Consider the following 27,814-nt stretch of genomic DNA (forward strand, 5'->3'; position numbering starts at 1 on the left):
AAACATGAGATTCCCCCTCTTCAATAGTTCTCTCTCTTCATTTCTTCATCTCTCCCTCTATCTCCTCCTTTTCAATCTCTCTCTCTCTCTCTCTCTCTCTCTCACTCTCACTCTCACTCACTCCCTTCTCTTACTGTCATAAGCCCACAGTTGGAGTAGCAAGATGGTTGTTCTTACCTTCTTGTCTTGTGGGTGAATAAGATATTGTTAGTGTAATTACAGTGGGGCAAAAAAGTATTTAGTCAGCCACCAATTATGCAAGTTCTCCAACTTAAACAAAAAGATGAGAGGCCTGTCATTTTCATCATAGGTACACTTAAACTATGACAGACAAAATGAGAAAGAAAATCCAGAAAATCACATTGTAGGATTTTTAATGAATTTATTTACAAATTATGTTGGAAAATACGTATTTGGTCAATAACAAAAGTTTATCTCAATACTTTGTTATTTACCCTTTGTTGGCAATGACAGAGGTCAAACGTTTTCTGTAAGTCTTCACGAGGTTTTCACACACTGTTGCTGGTATTTTGGCCAATTCCTCCATGCAGATCTCCTCTAGAGCAGTGATGTTTCTGGGCTGTTGCTGGGCAACACGGACTTTCAACTCCCTCCAAAGATTTTCTATGGGGTTGAGATCTGGAGACTGGCTAGGCCACTCCAGGACCTTGAAATGCTTCTTACGAAGCCAATCCTTCGTTGCCCGGGCGGTGTGTTTGGGATCACTGTCATGCTGAAAGACCCAACCACGTTTCATCTTCAATGCCCTTGCTGATGGAAGGTTTTCACTCAAAATCTCACGATACATGGCCCCATTCATTCTTTCCTTTACACGGATCAGTCATCCTGGTCCCTTTGCAGAAAAACATCCCCAAAGCATGATGTTTCCATGCTTCACAGTAGGTATGGTGTTCTTTGGATGCAACTCAGTATTCTTTGTCCTCCAAACACAACAAGTTGAGTTTTTACCAAAAAGTTATATTTTGGTTTTATCTGACCATATGACATTCTCCCAATCTTCTTCTCGATCATCCAAATGCTCTCTAGCAAACTTCAGACGGGCCTGGACATGTACTGGCTTAAGCAGGGGGACACGTCTGGCACTGCAGTATCTGAGTCCCTGGCGGCGTAGTGTGTTAGTGATAGTAGGCTTTGTTACTTTGGTCCCAGCTCTCTGCAGGTCATTCACTAAATCTCCCCGTGTGGTTCTGGGATTCTTGTGATCGTTTTGACCCCACAGGGTGAGATCTTGCGTGGAGCACCAGATCGAGGGAGATAATCAGTGGTCTTGTATGTCTTCCATTTCCTAATAATTGCTCCCACAGTTGATTTCTTCAAACAAAGCTGCTTACCTATTGCAGATTCAGTCTTCCCAGCCTGGTGCAGGTCTACAATTTTGTTTCTGGTGTCCTTTGACAGCTCTTTGGTCTTGGCCATAGTGGAGTTTGGAGTGTGACTGTTTGAGGTTGTGGACAGGTGTCCTTTATACTGATAACAAGTTCAAACAGGTGCCATTAATATAGGTAAAGAGTGGAGGACAGAGGAGCCTCTTAAAGACCAAGTTACAGGTCTGTGAGAGCCAGAAATCTTGCTTGTTTGTAGGTGACCAAATACTTATTTTCCAACATATTTTGCAAATAAATTCATAAAAAATCCTACAATGTGATTTTCTGGATTTTCTTTCTAATTTTGTCTGTCATAGTTGAAGTGTACCTATGATGAAAATTAGAAGACTCTCTCATCTTTTTAAGTGGGAGAACTTGCACAATTGGTGGCTGACTAAATACTTTTTTACCCCACTGTATATGTTAGGGAACCTTTGGTCATTTGCATGTCAATGCATTTTTAGTACTCCATATTAACACGTTTCCTTATTTCCAACATTACTGACCTACTGTACAGTACAAATCTTATTAAAGTGGTAAAAATGGTCTCTGTGTGAAATCTCTTACAATATAATAATTATGGTCCATTCCATAAGCCATCATCCGTAATGACTAAACGGGAGGATTTGAGTGTTATCAGTAATTTACTGTAATTAGTCTACTTTTAAGTACTCTTTGTTCCAATGCTCCTCCTTCTCTTCCCTTCATCTCATATGTTGAAGGACTGACAGCCTCTAAGGTCAGTGTTCCCAACCTGAAATAGCCTCCCTTCTTTTGTTATACATATTGCAGTTCCACTGCATTGTTTGATGCAGAGTCTTTTATTCATGGGTCTCTCAAAAATGCAAAAGAAATGCCACAAAAATGCAACCAGAATCTTAATTCCTCTTCTTCCCTCATCCATCTGCAGTAGAGCAGGCAGAGTGGGGCAGAACAGAACAGAACAGAGAGTGAAATAAAAATAGAGAGAGAGGCTTCTAAACTCTGCCAAGGTCATTGATGAAAACAACAGGGACCTGGGGATTTGTCGGTATGTCTTACGAGAATTAATAGATTGGCAGAAGGCAATTACCGGGAGGTCGCAGAGCCTCATGCACATGATAAACGGAGGAGCCGGCAGAACACAACCTGATCGGGATTATGATGTCCAAATTTCCATATCTGTCATCATAACCCCACTGCCGCCGGCAGGTTATTGAATGAGAGTAATCTTGATGGGGAATATGTAACGATTAGTTAACAAATCTGTACGGTCAATCTGTCAATTAGAATGGTACTATTAGAATGTTCTCTGGGTATTTTTGTATCAAGTTGGCTACACATGACACGCAAGGGTGGATTTCTGCTTGTCATTTAGCTTCTATGACTCATCCCCAAATGATTGCAAAAGTGTTTCAATTTCACAGGTAGAAAATGTCAGCTCATTCAGAATGTTCCTTTCACACTGCAGCAGCAGCTCTTCTCTCTAAAAGCTGATCAGTCATCATTAGATCCCTCACCTCCCGTCATTGACAAGTCCTGTCAATCTTGCATTGTGAAGGTGGCGGCTGCTGTTGTCGAGCAGGCATACGTATAATAGAGGCCCATGTCCATCCCAAATGGCACCCTTTTCCCTAAATAGTGCAATACTTTTAACCAGACCCCTATGTGCCATGGTCAAAAGTAGTGCACTGTAAAGGGAATAGGGGGCCATTTGGGACTCCAACTCAGAGAAAAGTACAGTCAAGCTAAGGTTTGTCCTTCATAAAGACATGACAGGGCACTTTATAAGGGAATGAGGATGAGTGGATGATGCCAGGTTGGTACTAAGGCAAGATGGATGTGGTACATCTCCTTACCCAGGCAGGGCAGGGCACAGCAATGCTGCCGCAGCAGACAACACAACACGCTCGCACAATCTGTCAAGTTGTCTGTCTCAGTTTGCATACAGAAAGAGGCCAGCCAGACCTCAGTTTATAAATTGCACTAATTCCATTCTCTAGCTATTCTACAATATATGAAAGAGTTAACAAATATTCTTAATAAAACAGAGAGAGAAACCAAATGTGTCTGGGTAGAGATTGTGATGCATAGAATAATAGCAGCAACTAGTAAAGTGTGAATGTTTGCCATCCATCTCGTTGCGAAGCTAAGCGTTCATTTCGCTCCCATTTGTCAGCAGTGGACAATATGGGGACAGTTAAAGGGGATATAATAGATGACATGTATCAACCGCAGTTTGTAGAACCACGTGTCAAATTAATCTTGCTGTTCGTCCTTTGTGGACAAATTATATTCCCAGGTGACAAAAACACGTTGGCATGTCACCCTCCACTAAAGCCAAAGTCTGACTGCCATTTTAAATCCCTGTGTTTGTTTTTTTGATCCAGCCTATCCAGGAATGGGACAACATGGAATATGTCGAAAATAGTTACATTTAACCACAGTTGTTATATATAAACCATATCTTACATATTAGTTGTATTTCACTTGCAGTGACATATTACTGATACTATATGTGACTATCCTTATGTATTTAATTTTGACACTGCTTTGTTTGAAAAGAAAGCATGGCTATATGCATTTCATGCATATAGGTGGGTATACATTATGTCTCACTGTTGTGTATTGTTCAGTGTGGCTGAGGAAAGCTAGACCTCACAGGAAAAGCCAGCGTGTCGGACAAAGCAGAGCATTAGAGCCGGTGCTTGCCTCTTCTCCTAAGGGACGGCTGAAGCAGAACCTGTTCTGGTTACTCCCCCTCATTTCTCATAACACTCCCCCTTTCCCCCTCTCCTCCACTTTCTGGTTCCCCTCTGTTCCCCCCTGCCTCATCTCTCCCTCTGCTCCCCTTCCCCTGCCATATGCTCCACCTCTCCTCCCCCTCAGAGAAATCTTCTTTAAGGACTGTGTGGAATGGATGCCAACAGAATAACAGGAATAACAACTCTTGTAACATAAATGATGTCTCAATGAGATGTGTACAGTAAATAAAGGAAGGTTAAATGAAATAACAGAAAGGACTAGACCTCTAACTCTCTTGGTAAATAAATTATACTGACTCTTTCCAATCACTGGACTGAGTCCACCATACCACGGACAGACAGGATGCATCCCAAATGGCCTCCTATTCCCTATTTACTGCCCTCCTTTGGACCAGGGCCCAAAGTCAAAAGGGTGCCATTTGGGAGACACACACAGATCCATCCAACCTTTCTCCACATATATTTATAACCACAGCATTTGTACTGTCAGAGACATTTATACTTTCTCTGAGGCCCACCTCATCAATCCCAGTGTATACCCAAGTTCCTCCTTACTGTTACAGACGTCTTCTAGGTCACAGACACAACTCAAATTGGCTAATCATTTGAAAAGTAGTGACAAAATGTAGTTGTCCATAATGTGAATGTTTAAAAAATAACATCAACATAATGTGTGTAATGTGTGTAGGTGTCCATATATACATCCATATACGTTCATTTTTTCAACTGGTACAGTGGGACCTTCAGATGAGTCTTCTTAGGCCTGTGGGCATCCTAGAGCAAAACAATTGACATGTACGTGTTTGTGACAGTCTTGCCGTATCAGTGTGTAGCCCAAACTGTTTGTACGTATGAGTTGTGTGTTATATCCTGCTCCAGAAGAGAATGTCAATGTTGTAGAATGATCTAAGGGTGCTTCCCAAAATGGCACCTTATTCCCTACATACCTATGGATCTGGGTAGAAAGTAGTGCATTACAGTGCATTCCCGAAAGTATTCAGACCCCTTCCCCTTTTCCACATTTTGTTACATTACAGCCTTATTCTAAAACTGACTAAATGAAATACCTTATTTACATTAGTGTTCAAACCCTTTGCTATGAGAATCGAAATAGAGCTCGGTGCATCCTGTTTCCAGTGATCATCCTTGAGATGTTTCTACAACTTGATTAGAGTCCACCTGTGGTAAACCTGTGGTAAATTCAATTGATTGGGCATGATTTGTAAAGGCACACACCTGTCTATATAAGGTTTCACAGTTGACAGTGCATGTCAGAGCAAAGACCAAGCCATGAGGTTGAAGGAATTGTCCGTAGAGCTCCTAGACAGGATGTGTCAAGGCACATATCTGAAGAAAGGGTACCAAAATAATTTGTGCAGCATTGAAGGTCCCCAAGAACACAGTGGCCTCCATCATTCTTAAATGGAAGAAGTTTGGAACCACCAAGACTCTTCCGGCCAAACTGAGCAATCAGAGGAGCAGGGCCTTGGTCAGGGAGGTGACCAAGAACCCGATGGTCACTCTGACAGAGCTCCAGAGTTCTTCTGTGGAGATGGGAGAACCTTCCAGAAGGACAGCCATCTTGGCAACAGTCCACCAATCAGGCCTTTATGATAGATTGGCTAGATGGAAGTCACTCCTCAGTAAAAGGCAGATGTCATCCCGCTTGGAGTTTGCCAAATACACCTAAAGGACTCTAAGATCATGAGAAACAAGATTCTCTGGTCTGATGAAAACAAGATTGAACTCTTTGGCATGAATGCCAAGCATTACGACTGGAGGAAACCTGGCACCATCCCTACAGTGAGGAATGGAGGTGGCAGCATCATGATGTGGGGATGTTTTTCAGCGGCAGGGACTGGGAGACTAGTCAGGATTGAGGGAAAGCTGAACGGAGCAAAGTACAGAGAGATCCTTGATGAAAACCTGCTCCAGAGCGCTCAGGACCTCAGACTGGGGCGAAGGAATGTCATTGAGTGACCTAGAAACAATCTGGACTTGAACCCGATCAAACATCTCTGGAGAGACCCAAAATAGCTGTGCAGCGATGCTCCTCATCCAACCTGACAGAGCTTGAGATGATCTGCCGAGAAGAATGGGAGAAACTCCCCAAATACAGGTGTGCCAAGCTTGTAGCGTCATACCCAAGTAGACTTGAGGTTGTAGTCTCTGCCAAAGGTGCTTCAACAAAGTACTGAGTAAAGGTTCTGAATACTTATGTAAATGTGATATTTAAGTTTTTTATTTGTGATAAATTAGCAAAAATTTAAATTAAATAAAAAAACAGTTTTTGCATTGTCATTATGAGGTTTTAGAACAAGGCTGTAACATAACAAAATGTCTGAACACTTTCCGAATGAACTGTATATAGGCAACAGGGTGCTGTTAGGGATGCAGGCTAACAGCGGCATGCTACTTTATGTAGTGTACTGTAACTATGCACTCATGCAATGTAAATCGTTCATAAAATATTTCACAACATTTTACAATCCTGGACAGATGCACAGAAACATATATCAGGAAATTAAGGTATACAACTTCACCAAAAATGATGAGCACACATTGATGAGGCAGATGGCCAGACAGATGGAAACAATGACAAGAAGTTACCATGTGGGGAATTGTAGGTGGCTCGCTTCAGCTCATTGTGTCTTGTTATTGATACCATTTCTTGATTTGAGGTGTTTTGTCTCATGTCATGTTTATACTACTATGGCTCAGATTTGCTAGCTAGCTAACCAACAACGGTAACAATGTATTTGCGAGTCTACAAGTGCTCATTGTGCAAATTTATTTATGTTTTCAATAAACATTTGGAGACAAATAATAGTTTAGATGTTGTCAACAATCCAGGCCAACTGTGTCTGTTTTGCACCATAGTTGCGCATGCGCCGGTTTTGTTGCTAAACAACCAACCCGTCTACACAGTTTGTATGTCCAGATCTGTCCCTCTCCTTGTAGCTGTGTACAGAGAGAGGATGTTGGGTGTTGTCATGTACGACAGTAGCCTGAGGCAAAGCACAAACAAACAATCCAACAAACAAACACGCATACTATAAAGTCAAGACAACATGCATATTTATTTAACACTGGCCCTGCAGGCTCAAATATAACTCATTGCTTTGTTGATCTCTTGTTTTGCCTTTGGCCTATTTTAAAACAGCCTGCCAAGAGAGCAGTAGGACTCTCCATTGCACCCAAACATGACATGCAGGCACATTGTGGTGAAAACATGTTTCTCTGACAAAACAAAAGAGTATAAAAAGATCTGCTGCTCTGGTGGAGATCTCTAAATGAAGGGTTGCCACAGTGGTGGGGAATTGCTTTGTAAAGTAAGTGCCTCTAGGCGCAAGATTTGTGTCCCAAATGGCATCCCATTCCCTACATAGTGCACTACTTTTGAACGGGAGCCCTATGGAGCACTACATAGGGAATAGGGTGCCATTTGGGACGCTACCAAGGGATCATTAGTTACTATACGTCTAACAGCAGGATGCCTGGTCTACGTATGGCCGTGATAGAACACACTGCATACACAGACTGCACGCATGCACACACACACACGCTGCCAGTGACAGCTGAACCTTGTGCATTAAAGCAATGGGGAATAGATAGATATAAGTGGTTGATGTGTCTAGGTAGTGGGCTCCAAAACAAATGGCTAACTGACTGGGTGTGTAACAATGACCATGAATGGTGTCCTGACTGCAACGGTATCCTAGAATTGAAAGTCCATACTAAGAAGTAGAAATCGACACACAACTCAGTATCAGTATGTGCAGGTCAGGCCTACAGTGATTTCAGATAGTATTAAGACCCCTTGACTTTCTCCACATTTTGTTAGGTTACAGCCTTATTCTAAACGTGATTAAATTGTTTTTCCCGTCATCAACCTATACACAATAAATCAAATTAAATCAAATTGTATTAGTCACATGCGCCAAAAACAACAGGTGTAGGTAGACCTTACAGTGAAATGCTTACTTACAGGTCCCTAACCAACAAAGCAGTTAAAAAAAATATGAATAAGAAATAAAAGAAACAAGTAAATAAACAACAGCAGTAAAATAACAATAGCGAGACTATAAAAAGGGGGTACCGGTACAGAGTCAATGTGCGGGGACACCGGTTAGTCGAGGTTATTGAGGTAATATGTACATGTAGGTAGAGTTATTAGTGACTATGCATAGATAATAACAGAGAGTAGCAGCGGCATAAAAGGGACGCACCCAAAGAGGGGGCAATGCAAATAGTCTGGGTAGCCATTTGATTAGATGTTCAGGAGTTGTATGCCTTCTGGTTGGGATATGTACGTACGGTCACTGTGTGGACAACGTCATCGATGCATTGATGAAGCCAATGACTGATGTGGTGAACTCCTCAATGCCATCGGAAGAATCCCAAAATATATTCCAGTCTGTGCTAGCAAAACAGTCCTGTAGCTTAGTAACTGCTTCATCTGAACACGTTTTAATTGACCGGGTCACTGGTGCTTCCTGCTATAATATTTGCTTGTAAGCAGGAATCAGCAGGATATAATTTGGTCATATTTTCCAAATGGAGGGTGAAGGAGAGCTTTGTCTGTGTCTCTGTGTACCCCATAATGACAAAGCAAAAACTGTTTTTTACAGAAGTATTCAGACCCTTTACTCGGTACTTTGTTGAAGCACCTTTGACAGCGATTACAGCCTCGAGTGGTCTTGGGTATGACGCTACAAGCTTGGCAGGCCTGTATTTGGGGAGTTTCTCTCATTCTTCTCTGCAGATCCTCTCAAGCTCTGTCAGGTTGGATGGGGAGTGTTGCTGCACAGCTATTTTCAGGTCTCTTCAGAGATGTTTGATTGGGTTCAAGCCCAGGCTCTGGCTGGGCCACTCAAGGACATTCAGAGACTTGTCCTGAAGCCACTCCTGCATTGTCTTGGCTGTGGGCTTAGGGTCATTGTCATGTTGGAAGGTTGAATCTTCGTCTGAGGTCCTGAGCGCTCTGGAGCAGGTTTTCATCAAGGAATCTGTACATTGCTCCGTTCATCTTTGCCTCGACCCTGAGTAGTCTCCCAGTCCCCACAGCAATGTTGCCACCACCATGCTTTCCATAGGGATGGTGCCGGGTTTCCTCCAGACGTCACGCCTGGCAGTCAGGCCAAAGAGTTCAATCTTGGTTTCGTCAGACCAGAGAATCTTGTTTCTCATGGTCTGAGAGTCTTGAGGTGCCTTTTGCCAAACTCCAAGCGGGCTGTCATGTGCCTTTTACTGAGGAGTGGCTTCCGTCTGGGCACTCTACCATAAAGGCCTGATTGGTGGAGTGCTGCAGGCATGGTTGTCCTTTTGGAAGGTTCTCCCATCTCCACAGAGGAACTCTAGAACTCTGTCAGAGAGACCATCAGGTTCTTAGTCACCTCCCTGACCAAGGCCCTTCTCCCCCGATTGCTCAGTTTGGCCGGGTGGCCAACCCTTGAATAGATACAGCAGCTAAAAAGAACTATAAAACACAAGCCACCAACTAAATGAAGATAATGTCCTTTGTGGCGTTATCTTTGTTCATGTCATTACTCACTCATCGACATGCTATGCAATGTATGTGCTCGAACACTGTGCATGATGGAATTGTTGATTTTGTGACTATAGAAGCTCATGTAAATTGCAGATGTTATTCCTCCCTGATATCTATGATACTGCATATGGAGATTAATCTTTAGGATTTGAATAAATAGGTTATTTTACAATGGTGCACATCTCCACAGACACACGCATGGACACACACACGCACACACACAGGCACAGGCACACGCACACACACACAGACACTCACAAACATTATTTAGATCTTTGTGGGTTCATAGTGGAGGACAGATAGAGCCCTGTGCTGCTGCGGCTCTACAATGTAATGACCACTGTGGAATAGTTAGATCTGATTAAAAGAGATCTGACTAATAACCCAGAGATGGCTGGTCGGTGTCAGTGGAGAATTAAGAGGTGTCTGATGCAATGAGGAGGCTGTACATGGTCCTCTCTAATCCCTGATTCCCCGCGTTGGTTTATTGGAAAGGAGATGGATCATTAGACTGAGCTCTAGCTGGTTGTTTCTGGTCGGATTGTCGAATTGAATTTCATTACATTTTCTCTTTGCTTAATTAGATTGTAGTCTCTATGAGACTAATACCATTGGAATAATGAAGTGATGATGACAGGAAATGAGTTTTGTGTTAATTTCAGAGAGGGTAGGATGTAAAGCACATCAAGTTTGCATTCCAAATGGCAGCTTACAGTATATACTGTAGTGCACTACTTTGGAGATCTGGTCAAAATGACTGAGCTATATATCAAGGGGATAGTTTTTCTTTCTGTACGCACATCAAGTCTTCATTACCTCTACACTTTCACATCAGAAGTAACGTGTATTCATGGATGTTGTCGTTTCTCTACAAGTAGGGTGAGTCAACATGTTTTATCTACTTCACACACAAACCATACACACAAACACACATAAATCAATGCCATGGACAGCCACATCATATTTAGCTTACAATGTTTGGACTAAATCGTTTTTTGTATATTTGAGTTACCACAGTATTAGACTAAGCATAGGTGATTAGATGATGTTGAAATGGTGCTGGAATAGTGGAGGCAGCTCCTGTTTTCTTTGTAACTTTCGGTAACTCTCCGTGGTTCTAAATCAATAGTTGTTTAGTAGTCCGATAAGGTCGGACACATTCACTTGTTTGACCATGCTGTAGGACAAACAATTGTTTGTTACATGCAATATGTTTTGTGGACTTCACCGGACAGATGTTCTCCGGTTTTGTGATGAAACTAATTTGTGATGAAACAACAGTCTTAAACAAATCAAAATCTACTTTATATTTAAGATTCTTCAAAGTAGCCACCCTTTGCCTTCATGACAGCTTTGCATACTTTTGGCATTCTCTCAACCAGCTTCATGAGCTAGTCACCTGGAATGAACTTCAATTAACAGGTGTGCCTTGTTAAAAGTTCATTTGTAAGGAATTTCTTTCCTTCTTAATGCATTTGAGACAATCAGTTGGGTTGTGACAAGGTAGGGGTGAAATACGGAAGATAGCCCTATTTGGTAAAATACCAAGTCCATATTATGGCAAAAACAATTCAAATAAGCAAAGAGAAAAGACAGTCCATCATTACTTTAAGACATGAAGGTTAGTCAATCTGGAGAATTTCAAGAACTTTGGAAGTTTCTTCAAGTGCAGTCGCAAAAACCATCAAGCGCTATGATGAAACTGGCTCTCATGAGGACAGCCAAAGAAAAGGAAGACACAGAGTTACCTCTTCTACTGTGGATAAGTTTATTGGAGTTAACAGCCTCAGAAATTGGAGCCCAAATAAATGTTTCACAGAGTTCAAGTCACAGACACATCTCAACATCAACTCTTCAGAGGACTCTGTGTGAATCAGGCAATCCAGGATTCCAGGTGAAGCTGGTTGAGAAAATGCCAAGAGTGCAAAGCTGTCATCAAGGCAAAGGGTGGCTAATTTGAAGAATCTAAAATCTAAAATATTATTTGTTTTACACATTTTTGGTTCCTACACGATTCCATGTGTTATTTCATAGTTTTGATGTCTTCACTATTATTCTACAATGTAGAAAATAGTAAAAGTAAAGAAAAACCCTTGAATGAGTAGGTGTGTCCAAACTTTTGACAGGTACTGTAGGCTGTAATATGGCTTTCTGGAGGAGAGGGGACTTGGCTTCCCTGGTGATTTTACCCAAGCACCGCTACTGCACATCAGTTGACCCGATTTGGTTTTGCCCTGATCAATTTCAGATAAGATAATAGATAATAGTTTCAAAACTAAATGACAAAATTAGTTTATTTTTTACGACAGTATGCCAGATGTACAAGTCTAAAGGGCACAACATGATGCAGGCTTCAACTTTTCTCAAAAACAAAGGCTTCAATTATTAAATCCCTCAATGTAGAGCGCATTTGACAGTCTTTAAACACCAGTCCCCTGGGACCAGTAATACATGTATGATTCAACATGTACAATTATCACACAGTAATTGCAGGGTAGCCACTTTATCTGATTCCATCTCATAGTCTAGTGAACACCTATTTTGTAACTCAGTGTGTTACCATCCGACCTGCTAGGTTTAGCATAACATTCCATACATATCCAACAAGAGTATTGAGAGACAGAAAGACAGAGAGAGTGAGAGAGGGAGAGAGGAGGGGGAGAGGGACAGGGGGTGAAAAGGGGGGAGGGTAGAGAGGAAGGAAACAGGCAGTCTCGAGAGTAGAGGTAGATATTGTTTCATGGACAATGAAGCAGCTTTAAATGATGGAGAGACTTGAGAGGGAACACAATCCTGGCATTGAACAAATAGACTGTGAGGATCGTGTGTCCATGTGGAATTAACCTAACCGCCTGGGATTCAACATTCTACAAAAGACATTGCCTGTGAATAATGTGGATATACCTCAAGGAGGAGAGATATACATGTACACTCCCCTCCGTGTTTATTTATTTACAGAGAAGCAAATTCATTTAAACTTCTCTTGGGTAGGGGGCAGCATTTGGAATTTTGGATGAAAAGCATGCGCAAATTAAACTGCCTTCTACTCAGGCCCAGAAGATAGGATATGCATATAATTAGTGGATTTTGATTAAAAAAAAACACTCTAAGGTTTCCAAAACTGTTAAAATAATGTCTATGAGTATAACAGAACTGATTTAACAGCCTCAGAAATTGCAGCCCAAATAAATGTTTCACAGAGTTCAAGTCACAGACACATCTCAACATCAACTCTTCAGAGGACTCTGCGTGAATCAGGCCTTCATGGTCGAATTGATGCAAAGAAACAACCACTAAATGACACCAGTAAGAAGAAGGAACACGAGTAAGTGACATTAGACCGGTGGAAAACTGTCCTTTGTTTTGATGATTCCAAATTTGAGATTTTTGGTTCAAACCGCCGTGTCTTTGTGAGATGCAGAGTATGTGAACGGATGATCTTTGCATGTGTAGTTCCCACTGTGAAGCATGGAGGAGGAGGTGTGATGGTGTGGGGAGTCTTTGCTGGTGACACTGTCTGTGATTTATTTAGAATTCAAAGCACACTTAACCAGCATGGCTACCAAAGCATTCTTCAGCAATACGCCATCCCATCTGGTTTGTGCTCATTGGGACTATCATTTGTTTTTCAACAGGACAATGACCCAACACACCTCCAGGCTGTCTAAGGTCTATTTGACCAAGAAAGAGAGTGATAGAGTGCTGCATCAAATGAGCTGGTCTCCACAATCACCCGTTTTCAACACAATTGAGATGGTTTGGGATGAGTTGGACCACAGAGTGAAGGCAAAAGCAGCCAACAACTGCTCAGCATATGTGGAAATTCCTTCAAGACTGTTGGAAAAGGATTCCAGGTGAAGCTGGTTGAGAAAATTCCAAGAGTGCAAAGCTGTCATCAAAGCAAAGGGTGACTAATTTGAAGAATCTAACATCTAAAATATGATTTGTTTTACACATTTTTGGTTCCTACACGATTCCCTGTGTTATTTCATAGTTTTGATGTCTTCACTATTATTCTACAATGTAGAAAATAGTAAAAGTAAAGAAAAACCCTTGAATGAGTAGGTGTGTCCAAACTTTTGACAGGTACTGTAGGCTGTAATATGGCTTTCTGGAGGAGAGGGGACTTGGCTTCCCTGGTGATTTTACTCAAGCACCACTACTGCACATCAGTTGGCAGGTGAAAACCTGAGAAAAATCCATTCAGGAAGTAGGAATGTTTTGTTGGTTTGTAGTTTTCTATTCAATGCCATTACAGTATCCATTGACTTAGGACTCAAATTGCAGTTCCTATGCCTTCCACTAGATGTCAACGGTCTTTAGAAATTGTTTCAGGCTTGTATTCTGAAAAATGAGGGAGTAAGAGCAGTCTGACTGAGTGGACCCTGACGTGTCACAGAGTTTTTTCATGCGCGCGAACGAGAGAATGCCTTTCTTGTTTATCTTTTATATTGACAATGTTGTTGTCCGGTTGAAATATTATCTATTTTTTAGGCTAAAAACAACCTAAGGATTGAACATAAACATCGTTTGACATGTTTCTATGAACTTTACGGATACAATTTTGATTTTTTTTTTGTCTGCCTGTTGTGACAGCGTTTGAGCCTGTGGATTACTGAAGAAAACGTGCAACCAAAACGGAGGTTTTCGGATATAAAGACAAACTTTATCGAACAAAACTCTTCTGAGTTCAAACATATGAAGATCATCATAGGTAAGTGATTAATTTTATCTCTATTTCTGACTTGTGTAACTCTTCTACTTTGCTAGTTACCATTTTGTAATCATTTGTCTGCTGGGCTAAGTTCTCAAATAATTGTAAGGTATGCTTTCGCCGTAAAGAATTTTTAAAATCTGACACCGTGGTTGGATTCACAAGAAGTTAATCTTTAAACCTATGTAAAATAGTTATTTTCAGAATTTTTATAATGAGTATTTGAATTTGGCGCTCTGCAATCTCACTGGATGTTGGCCAGGTGGGACGCTAGCATCCCACATACCCTAGAGAGGTTTTAAATATGGCTCTATACTCCAGCATTTTGGATTTAAGATCAAATGTTTCAAATGAGGCAACAATACAGGATATTTTAGGATATTTTCATATAAAGTGCATTTGGAAAGTATTGAGACCCCTTAACCTTTTCCACATTATGTTATGTTACAGGCTTATTTTTTTCCCCTCATCAATCTACACACAATACTCCATAATGACGGAGCAAAAACTGTTGTTCGATCGGTTTCAAGTCCCGGCTTTGGCTGGGACACTCAAGGACATTCAGAGACTCGTCCCGTAGCCACTCCTGCGTTGTCTTGGCTGTGTGCTTAAGGTTGTTGTCTTGTTGGAAGGTGAAACTTTGCCTCAGTCTGAGGTCCTGATTGCTCTGGAGCAGGTTTTCATCAAGGACCTCTCTGTACTTTGCTCCGTTCATCTTTCCCTCGATCCTGACTAGTCTCCCAGTCCCTACCGCTGAAAAACATTGCCACATCATGATGCTGCTAACAACATGCTTCACCGTAGGGATTGTGCCAGGTTTCTTTTAGACGTGACGCTTGGCATTCAGGCCAAAGACTTGGCATTCAGGCCAAAGACGCTTGGCATTCAGGCCAAAACCAATCTTGGTTTCATCAGACCAGCGAATCTTGTTTTTAAGTCCTTTAAGTGCCTTTTGTTAAACTCCAAGTGGGCTTTCATGTGCCTTTTACTGAGGAATGGCTGCCGTCTGGCCACTCTACCACATAGGCCTGATTGGTGGAGTGCTGCAGAGACGGTTGTCCTTCTGATAGGTTCTCCCATCTCCACAGAGAAACCCTAGAGCTTTGTCAGAGTGACCAGCGGGTTCTTGGTCACCTCCCTGACTAAGGCCCTTCTCCCCCGATTGCTCAGTCTGGCCGGGAGGCCAGCACTAGGAAGAATCTTGGTGGTTCCAAACTTCTTCCATTCAAGAAAGATGGAGGCCATTGTGTTCTTGGGGACCTTCACTGCTGCAGAAATTTTTTGGTGTCTGTGCCTCGACACAATCCCGTCTCTGAGCTCTACGGACAATTCCTTCAACCTCTGCTTTCTTTTTGCTCTGAAATGCACTGTCAACTGTGGGATCTTAAATAAACAGGTGCATGCTTTTCCAAATCATGTCCAATATATTGAATTTACCACAGGTCGGCTCCAATCAAGTTGTAGTAACATCTCAATGATGATCAATGGAAACAGGATGCACCTGAGCTTAATTTCAAGTCTCATAGCAAACAGTCTGAATACTTGTGTAACTCAAGTGTTTCTGGGATACGTTTTTATACATTTGCAAACATTTAGAAAAACCTGTTTTTACTTTGTCATTATTGGGTATTGTGTGTAGATTACAGATTATTATTATTTTATATGCATTTCAGAATAAGGCTGTAAAGTAACAAAATGTGGAAAAAGTCAAAGGTCTGAATACTTTCCAAATGTACTGTATATCTGTTTTACAGTTTAGAAATGAATGCACTTAATTTATCTATTCCCCTCATTTGAAGAAGTCATAAGTATTTGGACAAATTCACTTATATTATATTAATTCTTGGCGCACCGATCCCTTTAGCGGGATCATTTTCGTCAACATCCGCTGAATTGCAGAGAGCCAAATTCAAATTAAATTACTAAAAATATTTAATTTTCATGAAATCACAAGTGCAATATACAAAAACACAGTTTAGCTTGTTGTTAATCCACCTGGCGTGTCAGATTTCAAAAAAGCTTTACAGCGAAAGCTATCCAAGCGTTTATGTTAGGACAGCTCTCTCAGCAGACAAAACATTACAAACAGCAAGCAGCAAAGTAGATTGGTCACGAAAGTCAGAAAAGCAATAAAATGAATTGCTTACCTTTTATGTTCTTCGGATGTTGGCACTCACGAGACTCCCAGTTACACAATAAATGTTCATTTTGTTCCATGAAGATTATTTTTATATCCAAAAAACTCAATTTGGTTGCCGCGTTTTGTTCAATAATCCACAGGCTCATGCAGGTCACGACGGGGAGACGAAAATTCCAAATAGTATCCGTAAAGTTCGTAGAAACATGTCAAAAGTTTTTTTAATCAATCCTCAGGTTGTTTTTACAATAAAAAATAAATCATATTTCAACCGGACGGTAGCTTTTTCAATAGGAGAGAGAGAGAAAAGGTCTGCTCCAAGCTGTTGCGCATGCAAAAATCTAAGGACACCCAGCTATCCACTGATGCGATGTGATCATTCTCACTCATTTTTCAGAATAAAACCCTGAAACAATGTCTAAAGACTGTTCACACCATGTGGAAGCCATAGGGAAAGGAAATAGGTTGACATCCCTTTCAATGGAGGGAAGGCATGCAATGCAAGAGGGGTTTCAGAAAAACAGCACTTCCTGGTTGGATTTTCCTCAGGTTTTCGCCTGCAATATCAGTTCTGTTATACTCACAGACAATATTTTGACAGTTTTGGAAACTTTCGAGTATTTTCTGTCCTAATCTGCCAATTATATGCATATTCTGGCTTCTGGGCCTGAGAAATAGGCAGTTTCATTTGGGTACATTTTTCATCCAAACATCAAAACACTGCCCCCTTGTCCCAAGATGTTAACACCTTCCACCCCCAAGCCATAAGACTCCTGAACAGCTAATCAAAGAGCTACCCAGACCCCTCTTTTACGTAATGCTACTCTCTGTTTATTATCTAGGCATTGACACTTTAACTCTACCTATATATATTACCCCAAATGCTTCGACCAACCGGTACCCGCGCACATTGACTCTGTACCGGTACCCCCTGTACATAGCCTCGCTATGGTTATTTTACTGCTGCTGTTTAATTATTTGTTACTTGTATTTTCTATTTTTTACTTATGTATGTTTTACTTAAGAAGCCTTTAGGACCTAGACATGGTGCTCTGGTACCAGAGAGAACAGTCTTTGACTAGGGTGGCTGGAGCCTTTGGGCCTTCCTCTGACACCGCCTCGTATAGAGGTCCTGGATGGCAGGTAGCTTGGCCCCAGTGATGTACCGGGCCATACACACTACCCACTGTAGTGCCTTGCGGTCGGAGGCCGAGCAATTGCCAAACCAGGTAGTGATGCAACCCGTCAGGATGCTCTCGATGGTGCAGCTGTAGAACCTTTTGAGGATCTGAGGACCCATGCCAACTATTTTCAGTCTCTTGGGGGGGAATAGACTTTGTCGTGCCCTCATCACGACTGTTTGGACCATGATCGTTTGTTGGTTATGTGGACACCAAGAAATTTGAAGCTCTCAACCTGCTCCACTACAGCCCCGTTGATGAGGTTGGGGGGAGTGCTTGGTTCTCCTTTTCCTGTAGTCCATGATCATCTCCTTTGGTTTAATCAGGTTGAGGGAGAGGTTGTTGTCCTGGCACCACACGGACAGATCTCTGACCTCCTCCCTGTAGGCTGTTTCATCGTTGTCGGTGATCAGGCCTACCACTGTTGTATCCTCTGCAAACTTGATGATGGTGTTGGGGTCTTGCTTGGCCGTGCAGTCATGAGTGAACAGGGAGTACTGGAGGGGACTGTGGGGCCCCTGTGTTGAGGATCAGCGTGGCAGATGTGTTGTTACCTAACCTTACCACCTGGGAGACGGCTCGTCAGGAAGTCCCGGATCCAGTTGCAGAGGGAAGTGTTTAGTCCCAGGGTCCTTAGTTTAGTGATGAGCTTTGAGGGCACTATGGTGTTGAATGCTGAGCTGTAGTCAATGAATAGCATTCTCACATAGGTGTTCCTTTTGTCCAGGTGGGAAAGGGCAGTGTTGAGTGCAATAGAGATTGCATCATCTGTGGATCTCTTGGGGCGGTATGCAAATTGGAGTGGTTCTAGGTTTTCTGGGATAATGATGTTGATGTGAGCCATGACCAGCCTTTCAAAGCACTTTATGACTACAGATGTGAGTGCTACGGGTCAATAGCCATTTAGGCAGGTTACCTTAGTGTTCTTAGGCACAGGGACTTGAAATATGTTTGAAATATGTTTGTATTACAGACTCAGTCAGGGAGAGGTTGAAAATATCAGTGATGACACTTGCCAGTTGGTCAGCGCATGCTCGGAGTACACGTCCTGGCAATCCATCGGCCCTGCGGCCTTGTGAATGCTGACCTGTTTAAAGGTCTTTCTCACATCGGCTATGGCTAAGCGTGATCACACAGTTGTCCAGAACAGCTGATGCTCTCATGCGTGTTTCAGTGTTACTTGCCTCGAAGCAAGCATAGAAGTAATTTTGCTTGTCTGGTAGGCTCGTGTCACCGGGCAACGTGCGGCTGTGCTTGTTGGATACATTTGCAATTTGTTTTGGTTCTGTTTCAGATCATGATTTCCCCAATAGGAACTGAATGGTGAATGGAGTAAAAAGTCAAACAAAAAAGAACAGCGGGAGCAGTGTGGAACTGCACAGCAAAGTAGATGAGCTCACAGGTATGTCCATCAAATAATGTAGAATGTTTATACAATACTGTAAAGTCAAAGTCTTAAGTGAGTCTTGAGCGAGTCAACCTTAGAAAACCATTGGGCAAAACCAACACCTCAGTTCAGAGAATCTGTGTCCCAAATGGCACCCTATTCCATAAGTGCTGTGGTCAAAAGCAGTGCACTATTGGCATATTAACAAATAAGGACTTACCCTAGTGTTTTACCCAAAAGGCTCAGACCTTTGTGTTTCCAGTTTTTACCTTCCGTGGCCTGGCCCCGGCCCTGACTTGGAGCCAACGCCCTGGCCACTGGCTCTTTTCACCTAGCATTTACATAACAATGGCTAACTGTGAACATGGGTTAACACTTTCCTCGGTTAACACCTTCTCACAAGGAAGTGTCTTGATGATGCAGAGGATGTTGATTCTGCTCTCCACAAGTCTTCAGTATCAGCTCCAGCTATATGGACACACAGTTTCACAAAAATAACACTAGAGCCACATTAGCATAATCACTGGCGAAACACTGGTGCTATAATGCGGGGAAAAAACATATTAGGAGCCATTTGGAAGCCAGACAAATACTGTATATCCAACAGTATGTTCTTAACTAAGTTAATATTCATCTGTCCAGGACCTTCTCCAATTAAAACATAATGCCATGTAATGGTGCCGGTCAAATTAGCTAGAGGCGTATTGTCATTGATTACTAGACATTCATTTTATATATAATTGATGCAACAACTATTCCTCTCTAGCTTTTCACCTACCCCAGTTCTGGTTTGTTTGGGGTTGTATCCCAATGTGTGGAAACATGATAGCAAGGGCTTGTTGTGAGCAAACACTTGTTCACTCATGAGGAAATACAAAATAAAACACTTGCAAACACTTTGGTCGTAGTTCAAGTTTTATTGTCACATGCACAAGTACAGTGAAATGCTTAGCTTGCCAGCTCTACTCAACAGTGCAGTAATAAATATCAACATTGTAAAATATATAATAAGAATCTGTGCATGAATCTCTCTGTCTCTCAAAGGGGCTGTATTGGCATGGGAAACAGGTGTTTACATTGCCATAGGAAATTAAATAAATAATAAACAAAAGTGAGAAGACTCAAAACATCAACAAAAACTTTCCGAATTTAACAAGTAAATATTGCGTGTTATATTAGTGATATGTTATCAACTATATACAGCGTTTTAGCAATGAGCAAAAAGTTGTAGTCTCTATCTGTCAGAATGCAGCGTGGGAAGGCCATGTGCACCACTAACACACTCTAATTGATTATCAGTCAAACCAGCAACAACCAGATGTTCAGAATCCAGGCCATATCATTAGCCTAATAGCAAGCATTAGCATGAAGAATGTCAACCTACCTTTAATTGATGTGATGAGCACAACACTATAAATCCCAGCTGATGTCTTGATTTGGGAGGCCAATACAGTGACAAGCAACAACTGTTGTACAGTGCAGCAGAAAGAAGAGCAGGTCAATAAGGAATAAATAAATGTGTGTTTATTCCTTATTGACTTGCTCTTCTTTCTGCTGCACTGTACAACAGTTATTTTACAATTTACACTTTTAAATGTGCCTTTAGAAGCCATGCAATTCAATAATTTAAAACAAAAGCAATTTAGGTCAAACAAGTTTATATTAACAAAGAAAACAGAGGGACTAACAGTACAGATAGATATAAATAAAAACAGTAACATAGAGATACAGAATAAGTTAGAGGAAAAACAAAAATAACTTATTCAAGAAAGATCAAGTGTAATATATTATAAAAATAAAGCGAACTGGATGCAATATTGGGGAAATACACCAAATAATGTTTTAAAATTTAACATAGAAATGCTATCAAAAATAATTTACTGAAACTTGTCACTAATGACCGAGTCATCCAAGATTCGCCCCAAAAAACTTGAAAGATGAAGCTAAGTACTTTAAGCGTATGTTTTCATTTCAGTTTCCTCCATCTCTACTAACCAAAGTTAATAATGTAAAATGATTAACAGCTGCACAAAAATATTCATGTGAAGGCCAAATTACAGAGGAGGAACTTCTTGATTCAATTAAAGCCTTTAAGTCCTCCAGGGCTGGATGGCATACCAGTTGGGGTATATCAAACATTTTTTGATGTACTCAGAGCGCCGTTATTGGCATGTTTTAACCACTTCTATATAAACATGTAGATTATCAGATACTCAACAAGAAGGTCTGATTAAACTATTACTGAAATAGGACCCAGGTGGTAAAATAAATTGGACACCCCTTTCACTTCAGTGTTGTGATGCAAAAATTAGGTATTATTCATCCTAATCAGACAGGTTTTTTACATGGATGATACATTGGAGATAGAACACTGGGAACAATCTAGAAAAACAGGCATGGTAATCATAGCTGACTGTGAAAAGTATGACTGGAATTTATATATAAATGCCTGGAATATTTCAATTTTGGAGAATCTCTTATACAATGGGTTAAAGTGTAGAGTAACCGTAGGTGTAAAATTGTCAAAAAGATCTACTTCTCAGCAAGTATTAAACTGTCAAGAGGCATTAAAGAGGGTTCCACACGTCGTTACATCTACAGTGCCTTGCGAAAGTATTCGGCCCCCTTGAACTTAGCGACCTTCTGCCACATTTCAGGCTTCAAACATAAAGATATAAAACTGTATTTTTTTGTGAAGAATCAACAACAAGTGGGACACGATCATGAAGTGGAACGACATTTATTGGATATTTCAAACTTTTTTAACAAATCAAAAACTGAAAAATTGGGCGTGCAAAATTATTCAGCCCCTTTACTTTCAGTGCAGAAAACCTTCTCCAGAAGTTCAGTGAGGATCTCTGAATGATCCAATGTTGACCTAAATGACTAATGATGATAAATACAATCCACCTGTGTGTAATCAAGTCTCCGTATAAATGCACCTGCACTGTGATAGTCTCAGAGGTCCGTTAAAAGCGCAGAGAGCATCATGAAGAACAAGGAACACACCGGGCAGGTCCGAGATACTGTTGTGAAGAAGTTTAAAGCCGGATTTGGATACAAAAAGATTTCCCAAGCTTTAAACATCCCAAGGAGCACTGTGCAAGCGATAATATTGAAATGGAAGGAGTTTCAGACCACTGCAAATCTACCAAGACCTGGCCGTCCCTCTAAACTTTCAGCTCATACAAGGAGAAGACTGATCAGAGATGCAGCCAAGAGGCCCATGATCACTCTGGATGAACTGCAGAGATCTACAGCTGAGGTGGGAGACTCTGTCCATAGGACAACAATCAGTCGTATATTGCACAAATCTGGCCTTTATGGAAGAGTGGCAAGAAGAAAGCCATTTCTTAAAGATATCCATAAAAAGTGTTGTTTAAAGTTTGCCACAAGCCACCTGGGAGACACACCAAACATGTGGAAGAAGGTGCTCTGGTCATATGAAACCAAAATTGAACTTTTTGGCAACAATGCAAAACGTTATGTTTGGCGTAAAAGCAACACAGCTGAACACACCATCCCCACTGTCAAACATGGTGGTGGCAGCATCATGGTTTGGGCATGCTTTTCTTCAGCAGGGACAGGGAAGATGGTTAAAATTGATGGGAAGATGGATGGAGCCAAATACAGGACCATTCTGGAAGAAAACCTGATGGAGTCTGCAAAAGACCTGAGACTGGGACGGAGATTTGTCTTCCAACAAGACAATGATCCAAAACATAAAGCAAAATCTACAATGGAATGGTTCAAAAATAAACATATCCAGGTGTTAGAATGGCCAAGTCAAAGTCCAGACCTGAATCCAATCGAGAATCTGTGGAAAGAACTGAAAACTGCTGTTCACAAATGCTCTCCATCCAACCTCACTGAGCTCGAGCTGTTTTGCAAGGAGGAATGGGAAAACATTTCAGTCTCTCGATGTGCAAAACTGATAGAGACATACCCCAAGCGACTTACAGCTGTAATCGCAGCAAAAGGTGGCGCTACAAAGTATTAACTTAAGGGGGCTGAATAATTTTGCACGCCCAATTTTTCAGTTTTTGATTTGTTAAAAAAGTTTGAAATATCCAATAAATGTCGTTCCACTTCATGATTGTGTCCCACTTGTTGTTGATTCTTCACAAAAAAATACAGTTTTATATCTTTATGTTTGAAGCCTGAAATGTGGCAAAAGGTCGCAAAGTTCAAGGGGGCCGAATACTTTCGCATGGCACTGTATTTATTATGACCATCGAAATGTTAGCTATTCAAATCTGATCCAACAATACTATCAAGGGGCTAGAAATTCAGGGCTTACAAATAAAGGTGTCATTGCACGACGATGATTCATGTTTTCTTTTAAATCCACAATTTGGATCTAGTGTGCATATTTTATTACTTATTGGATCACTAATAAATCTAACTTTTACATTACTGTGTAGTTTACCATTAAAATTGTCTGACGATGCCTGATTTCCTTCTGTCTTCATATCCCAAAAGAAAGAAATGCTCACTACAATATATTTTAAAAGAAAGTTAGCTAAAATAGATAAGCTCTTGCTACTATGGAAAGAAAAATTCCCTGTCTATTTGTGGAAAAACCACCTTGATTAACTCTTTAGTCATATCCCAGTTTACCCAGTTTGCTTATGGCCTTGCCTACACCTAACGACTTGTTTTTTTAAATTAAATGAGCGAATATATTCAATTTTATTTGGAATGATAAGCCAGACAAAATTACAATGCCCTTTTTATAAAATTTGTATGAATTCGGAAGGCAGAAATGATTAAATATTAAAGCGTTAGACTGCTCACTAAAGGCTTCAGTAAAAAAAAAAAAGCTATACTTAAATCCAAACTGGTCCTCTAGCAGATTAGTAAGAATGGCTCACCCCGTGTTCGAGAATGGCATTTTTCCCTTTAGTAAGATTTACAAACCTCTCACATTCAATTATTTGAAAAATAAATAATCTCCAAAATATCACTATTTTTAAAGCAAGCCATAGATATAATAAATAGGACAGGTAGAGTTATGTCACATGTGCAGCTAACAAAAATATATGGAAATATCTACTCTATCCAAAATTACAACCAACTAATTGCAGCATTACCACAAAAAAAGGCAAGTGGAAGGGGGAGAAACTAAGGAACTTGGAACTTGTCTGGCATTAAAGACCAAAATTAGTTAAAGAAAATTCTGATAAATAAAAATGCATACCAGTTTAATTTCAGGACCAAAAACTTGAAGTAGACAATTACCTAGGGAAACAGATCAATAATGTTACATTGCCATACGGACTAATAAAAACTCACATCGCATCCTAAATCAAGCCAGCTGAACACTCCAAACAGCCTACAGGACTGCTCAGATGGTCCTAAAGCACACTGTTGACACTCTTTGTATCACATTGCAATGATAAAACTGGGGAGAACAAAAACATGAGCCCCGTCCCCGTCCCCAGTGAAAGTTGTGCCCCTAGTAGAAACTACGAGAATAGAAATGTTCATAACTTTTGTGAAACATCACAGCACAGTTGAAAAATATATGACAAATAGAAATTAAAACTGCATGGTGTTCAGAGATAGATGGGAGGGGTTGAGGGTAGCTGAAGGATGGGACTAAAAACAAACAAAAGATAACTAATGTAAATATAATGTGTCCGTAAAATATATGTAATATGTATAAGCTGGAAGTAGAAGCTTACTCCATTTAGGGGAGGGGTGGGTTAATTGATGTATTATATTGGGAATTTTCCAGTACATGTGTGCACATTATACATCTTACAGTAGTAAGCAGAATAAGTGCACTCTATGTGTGTCTAGGTCATTAGGCACCATTAGACATGCACCTGCCTTGTGAGTGTGCATGTCTGTTTATTTTTGTACCATTGCTATGGCCTAATGTTTACCATTGCTATGGTTACGCCACCAATAGAATCTATGCCCTAATGTGAAACCGAGCTAAAATTAGTGCAAGGCAAAAAGATAATGGTGGCTAAATGCCAGAGGGGATGAATCATTAAAATAAAGAGGAGTTACTATGTGTGTGATGTAAGGATGAAAACTGTATAAAAAGTGTGTGCCAAGGCTGGAAAGGGAGTTGCTTCATGAACCAACTCGGCTTGAGTTACTTTGTAAGTCTATTTGTAAGTCTATTTGAACTCACAGGCTCCGGTATTTGGGAAATATAGTTTAAGTGAATATTTCAGCGACAATTCCAGCACATATGAATACACCCAGATCTAATTTCTCTTCCTGGACAGTGACCACTTTACAAATATGGACGTAACCTCCAAGCTCCATGTAACAAATGACAGTGTGTTAGTGACATATGGTGGAGATAACATCCAGTCATTAATTAATGTGATGATCAAATCAAATCAAATTGTATTGGTCACATACACATATTTAGCAGATGTTATTGCCTGGTGTAGCGAAACGCTTGGGTTCCTAACCAACAGTGAAGTAGTATCTAACAATTCACAACAACACACACAAATCTAAAAGTAAAATAATGGAATTAAGAAATATACAAATATTAGGACGAGCAATGTCGGAGTGGCATTGACTAAAATAGAGTAGAATAGAATACAGTATATAGATGTGAAATGAGTAAAGCAGTATGTAAACATTATTCAAGTGACTAGTGTTCCGATATTAAAGTGACCAATGATTCCATGTCTATTTATATAGGACAGCAGCCTCTAAGGGGCAGGGTTGAGTAACCGGGTGGTAGCCAGGTAGTGCTTACTATTTAACAGCCTAATTTCCTTGAGATGCTGTTTTTCAGTCTTTCAGTCCCAGCTTTGATGCACCTGTACTGACCCCGCCTTCTGGATGGTAGCGGGGTGAACAGGTCATGGCTTGTGTGGTTGATGTCTTTGATAACCTATTTGGCCTTCCTTTGACAGGTGTCCTGGAGGGTAGGCAGTGTGCCCCCGGTGATGCGTTGGGCAGACCGCACCACCCTCTGGAGAGCCCTGCATTTGCGCCAGTGCAGTTGCCATACCATGCGGTGATACAGCCCGACAGGATTTGTCATGGTTCCACCTGTCACCAGACGACGGCAAAGACCGTCCTAGAGACACTAACGACGCTCAGGTGTGTCCAATTTACTCGTTATGGTTTCCCTGTTTTAAGAGGTGTGTTTTCTGTTGTCCTTTGCAGAAGCTTGAATGTTTACAGTGTTAGTTCGTTTCCTGAGTGAGTTTTTGAGACTTAGTGATGGTTCTTTTATCAACTGTAATGGGATTGTGCAGCTACCCTTTCTCAGTAAGGTATTATGTTTATCCTTAACCACTGATTCCTAGTCTGGTCTCTTCTCTGCACCTGGGTCCAACCTTACCATGCCACAGCAAGCTTCTGCCTAAACATGGACCAAGCAGTTATCACCCAGATCAAGAATCTTCTAAGGAGCACTGCTGGGGCGGCAGCAAGAACAACTCTCACAAATATCAAAGACCCTCCGGGCACTTACCAACTCCCTCCAACCACAGTCCAACCCAGGTGGAGCCAATGTCCAAGTCTCATCGCCCAGTGCTACAGGCGTCTCCGTAGTTCCTCCAGGGAGCCTGCAGTGGGAGGATGCCAACCGGGAGGATGCAAGGGGTTCCTCGCTCAGTGTTCTCTGGTGTTCGACCTACAGTCCTGCTCGTTCCACACAGATCGGGCCATGATCTCCTACATCTCTCTACTCTCGGGTAAGGCACTGGCGTGGGCAACGGCGGTGTGGGAACAGCAACCACCATCCTGCAGCTCCATATTAGCCTGCATTATTAGCCTATAAATTAGCCTCCAGCAGGTATATTGCACATATTGCAAGCCAACACTATCTTTTGCCGCCATTCCTTCCAGTTCTCTGCTGTCAATGACTGGAAGGAATTGCAAAAAAATCTGGAGTTTTATATCTCCCTCTCTAACTTTAACACACAGAGGCAGCAGGAAATCAAGAGTGTTTTGCACACACTTGTCTAAAAATGTCTCAGTTATTTGCAGCTGTCTGTAGTGAAAAATGAGATTGCACTATTGTGGTTTTCATCCCTTTCTCCTTTTCTCAATTAAGATCACAGTGGGTCATGTTTAATAGGGTTGCTTTGAAGGTAATTGTGAAGCCTTTCTAACGTTGTTACCGGGGGAATAGTTCAGCAGTGTGAATATTGTGATTGGTAAGAACGAATAATAACACAGGTATTCAAATTCACAGCTTGATTCTAGTAATTATTATGTATGTTACAGTACTGCCTAAATCTCTTCTCATCTGGTCTGGGCTGAATTACAATCCTTTGTGGACCTGCCTTTACTGATGAAGGCCATCACTTCTTGCCTCTCCTCATGGTCTGTTTCCTGCCCTCATCAGCATGGTCTGTTTCCAGTCCTCATCAACATTAGCAAAGTATCTGGCATCTGCCCAGATGTCTGCCTTCATGAACTTTTTAAAAGGCTTTACGCAGGCACATATTTACTGTAACGTTGACATGGAGCTAAGCTACGTTACACTACTCTAGTACAATAAAATTGTGCAATGTTTTATTTAGTATCCAGTTATTTTGCTGAGTGCAAGTTGGTGCCGACAGACATTACAGGTCTGCTTCTAGCTCCTAAGCAACTTTGCAGTATTTTGTTTTTTTTGTGTGTTATTTGGTCCATTATTAGCCCAGAACGTTTTTTGGGTCATTACATACGGCGGTGGTAACTCACCAGCATTACTACCAGAAATACGACTTTCCCGAATTA

General features: G+C 41.2%; 1 long non-coding RNA gene across 1 annotated transcript; it reads left to right on the forward strand.

The window, feature by feature from the left end:
- The first annotated feature begins 10,186 nt into the window (after positions 1–10,186).
- On the forward strand, positions 10,187–27,668 carry LOC110505376 (uncharacterized). Its single transcript, XR_002470749.3, has 4 exons — positions 10,187–10,559; positions 25,993–26,182; positions 26,437–26,781; positions 27,317–27,668. It is a non-coding gene; the product is annotated as an uncharacterized LOC110505376 (long non-coding RNA).
- The last annotated feature ends 146 nt before the right edge of the window (positions 27,669–27,814 follow it).

The sequence above is a fragment of the Oncorhynchus mykiss genome, chromosome 3 (genome assembly GCF_057628025.1).
Source record: "Oncorhynchus mykiss isolate SJ-2025 chromosome 3, ASM5762802v1, whole genome shotgun sequence".
In the NCBI taxonomy this organism is placed as follows: Eukaryota; Metazoa; Chordata; class Actinopteri; order Salmoniformes; family Salmonidae; genus Oncorhynchus; species Oncorhynchus mykiss.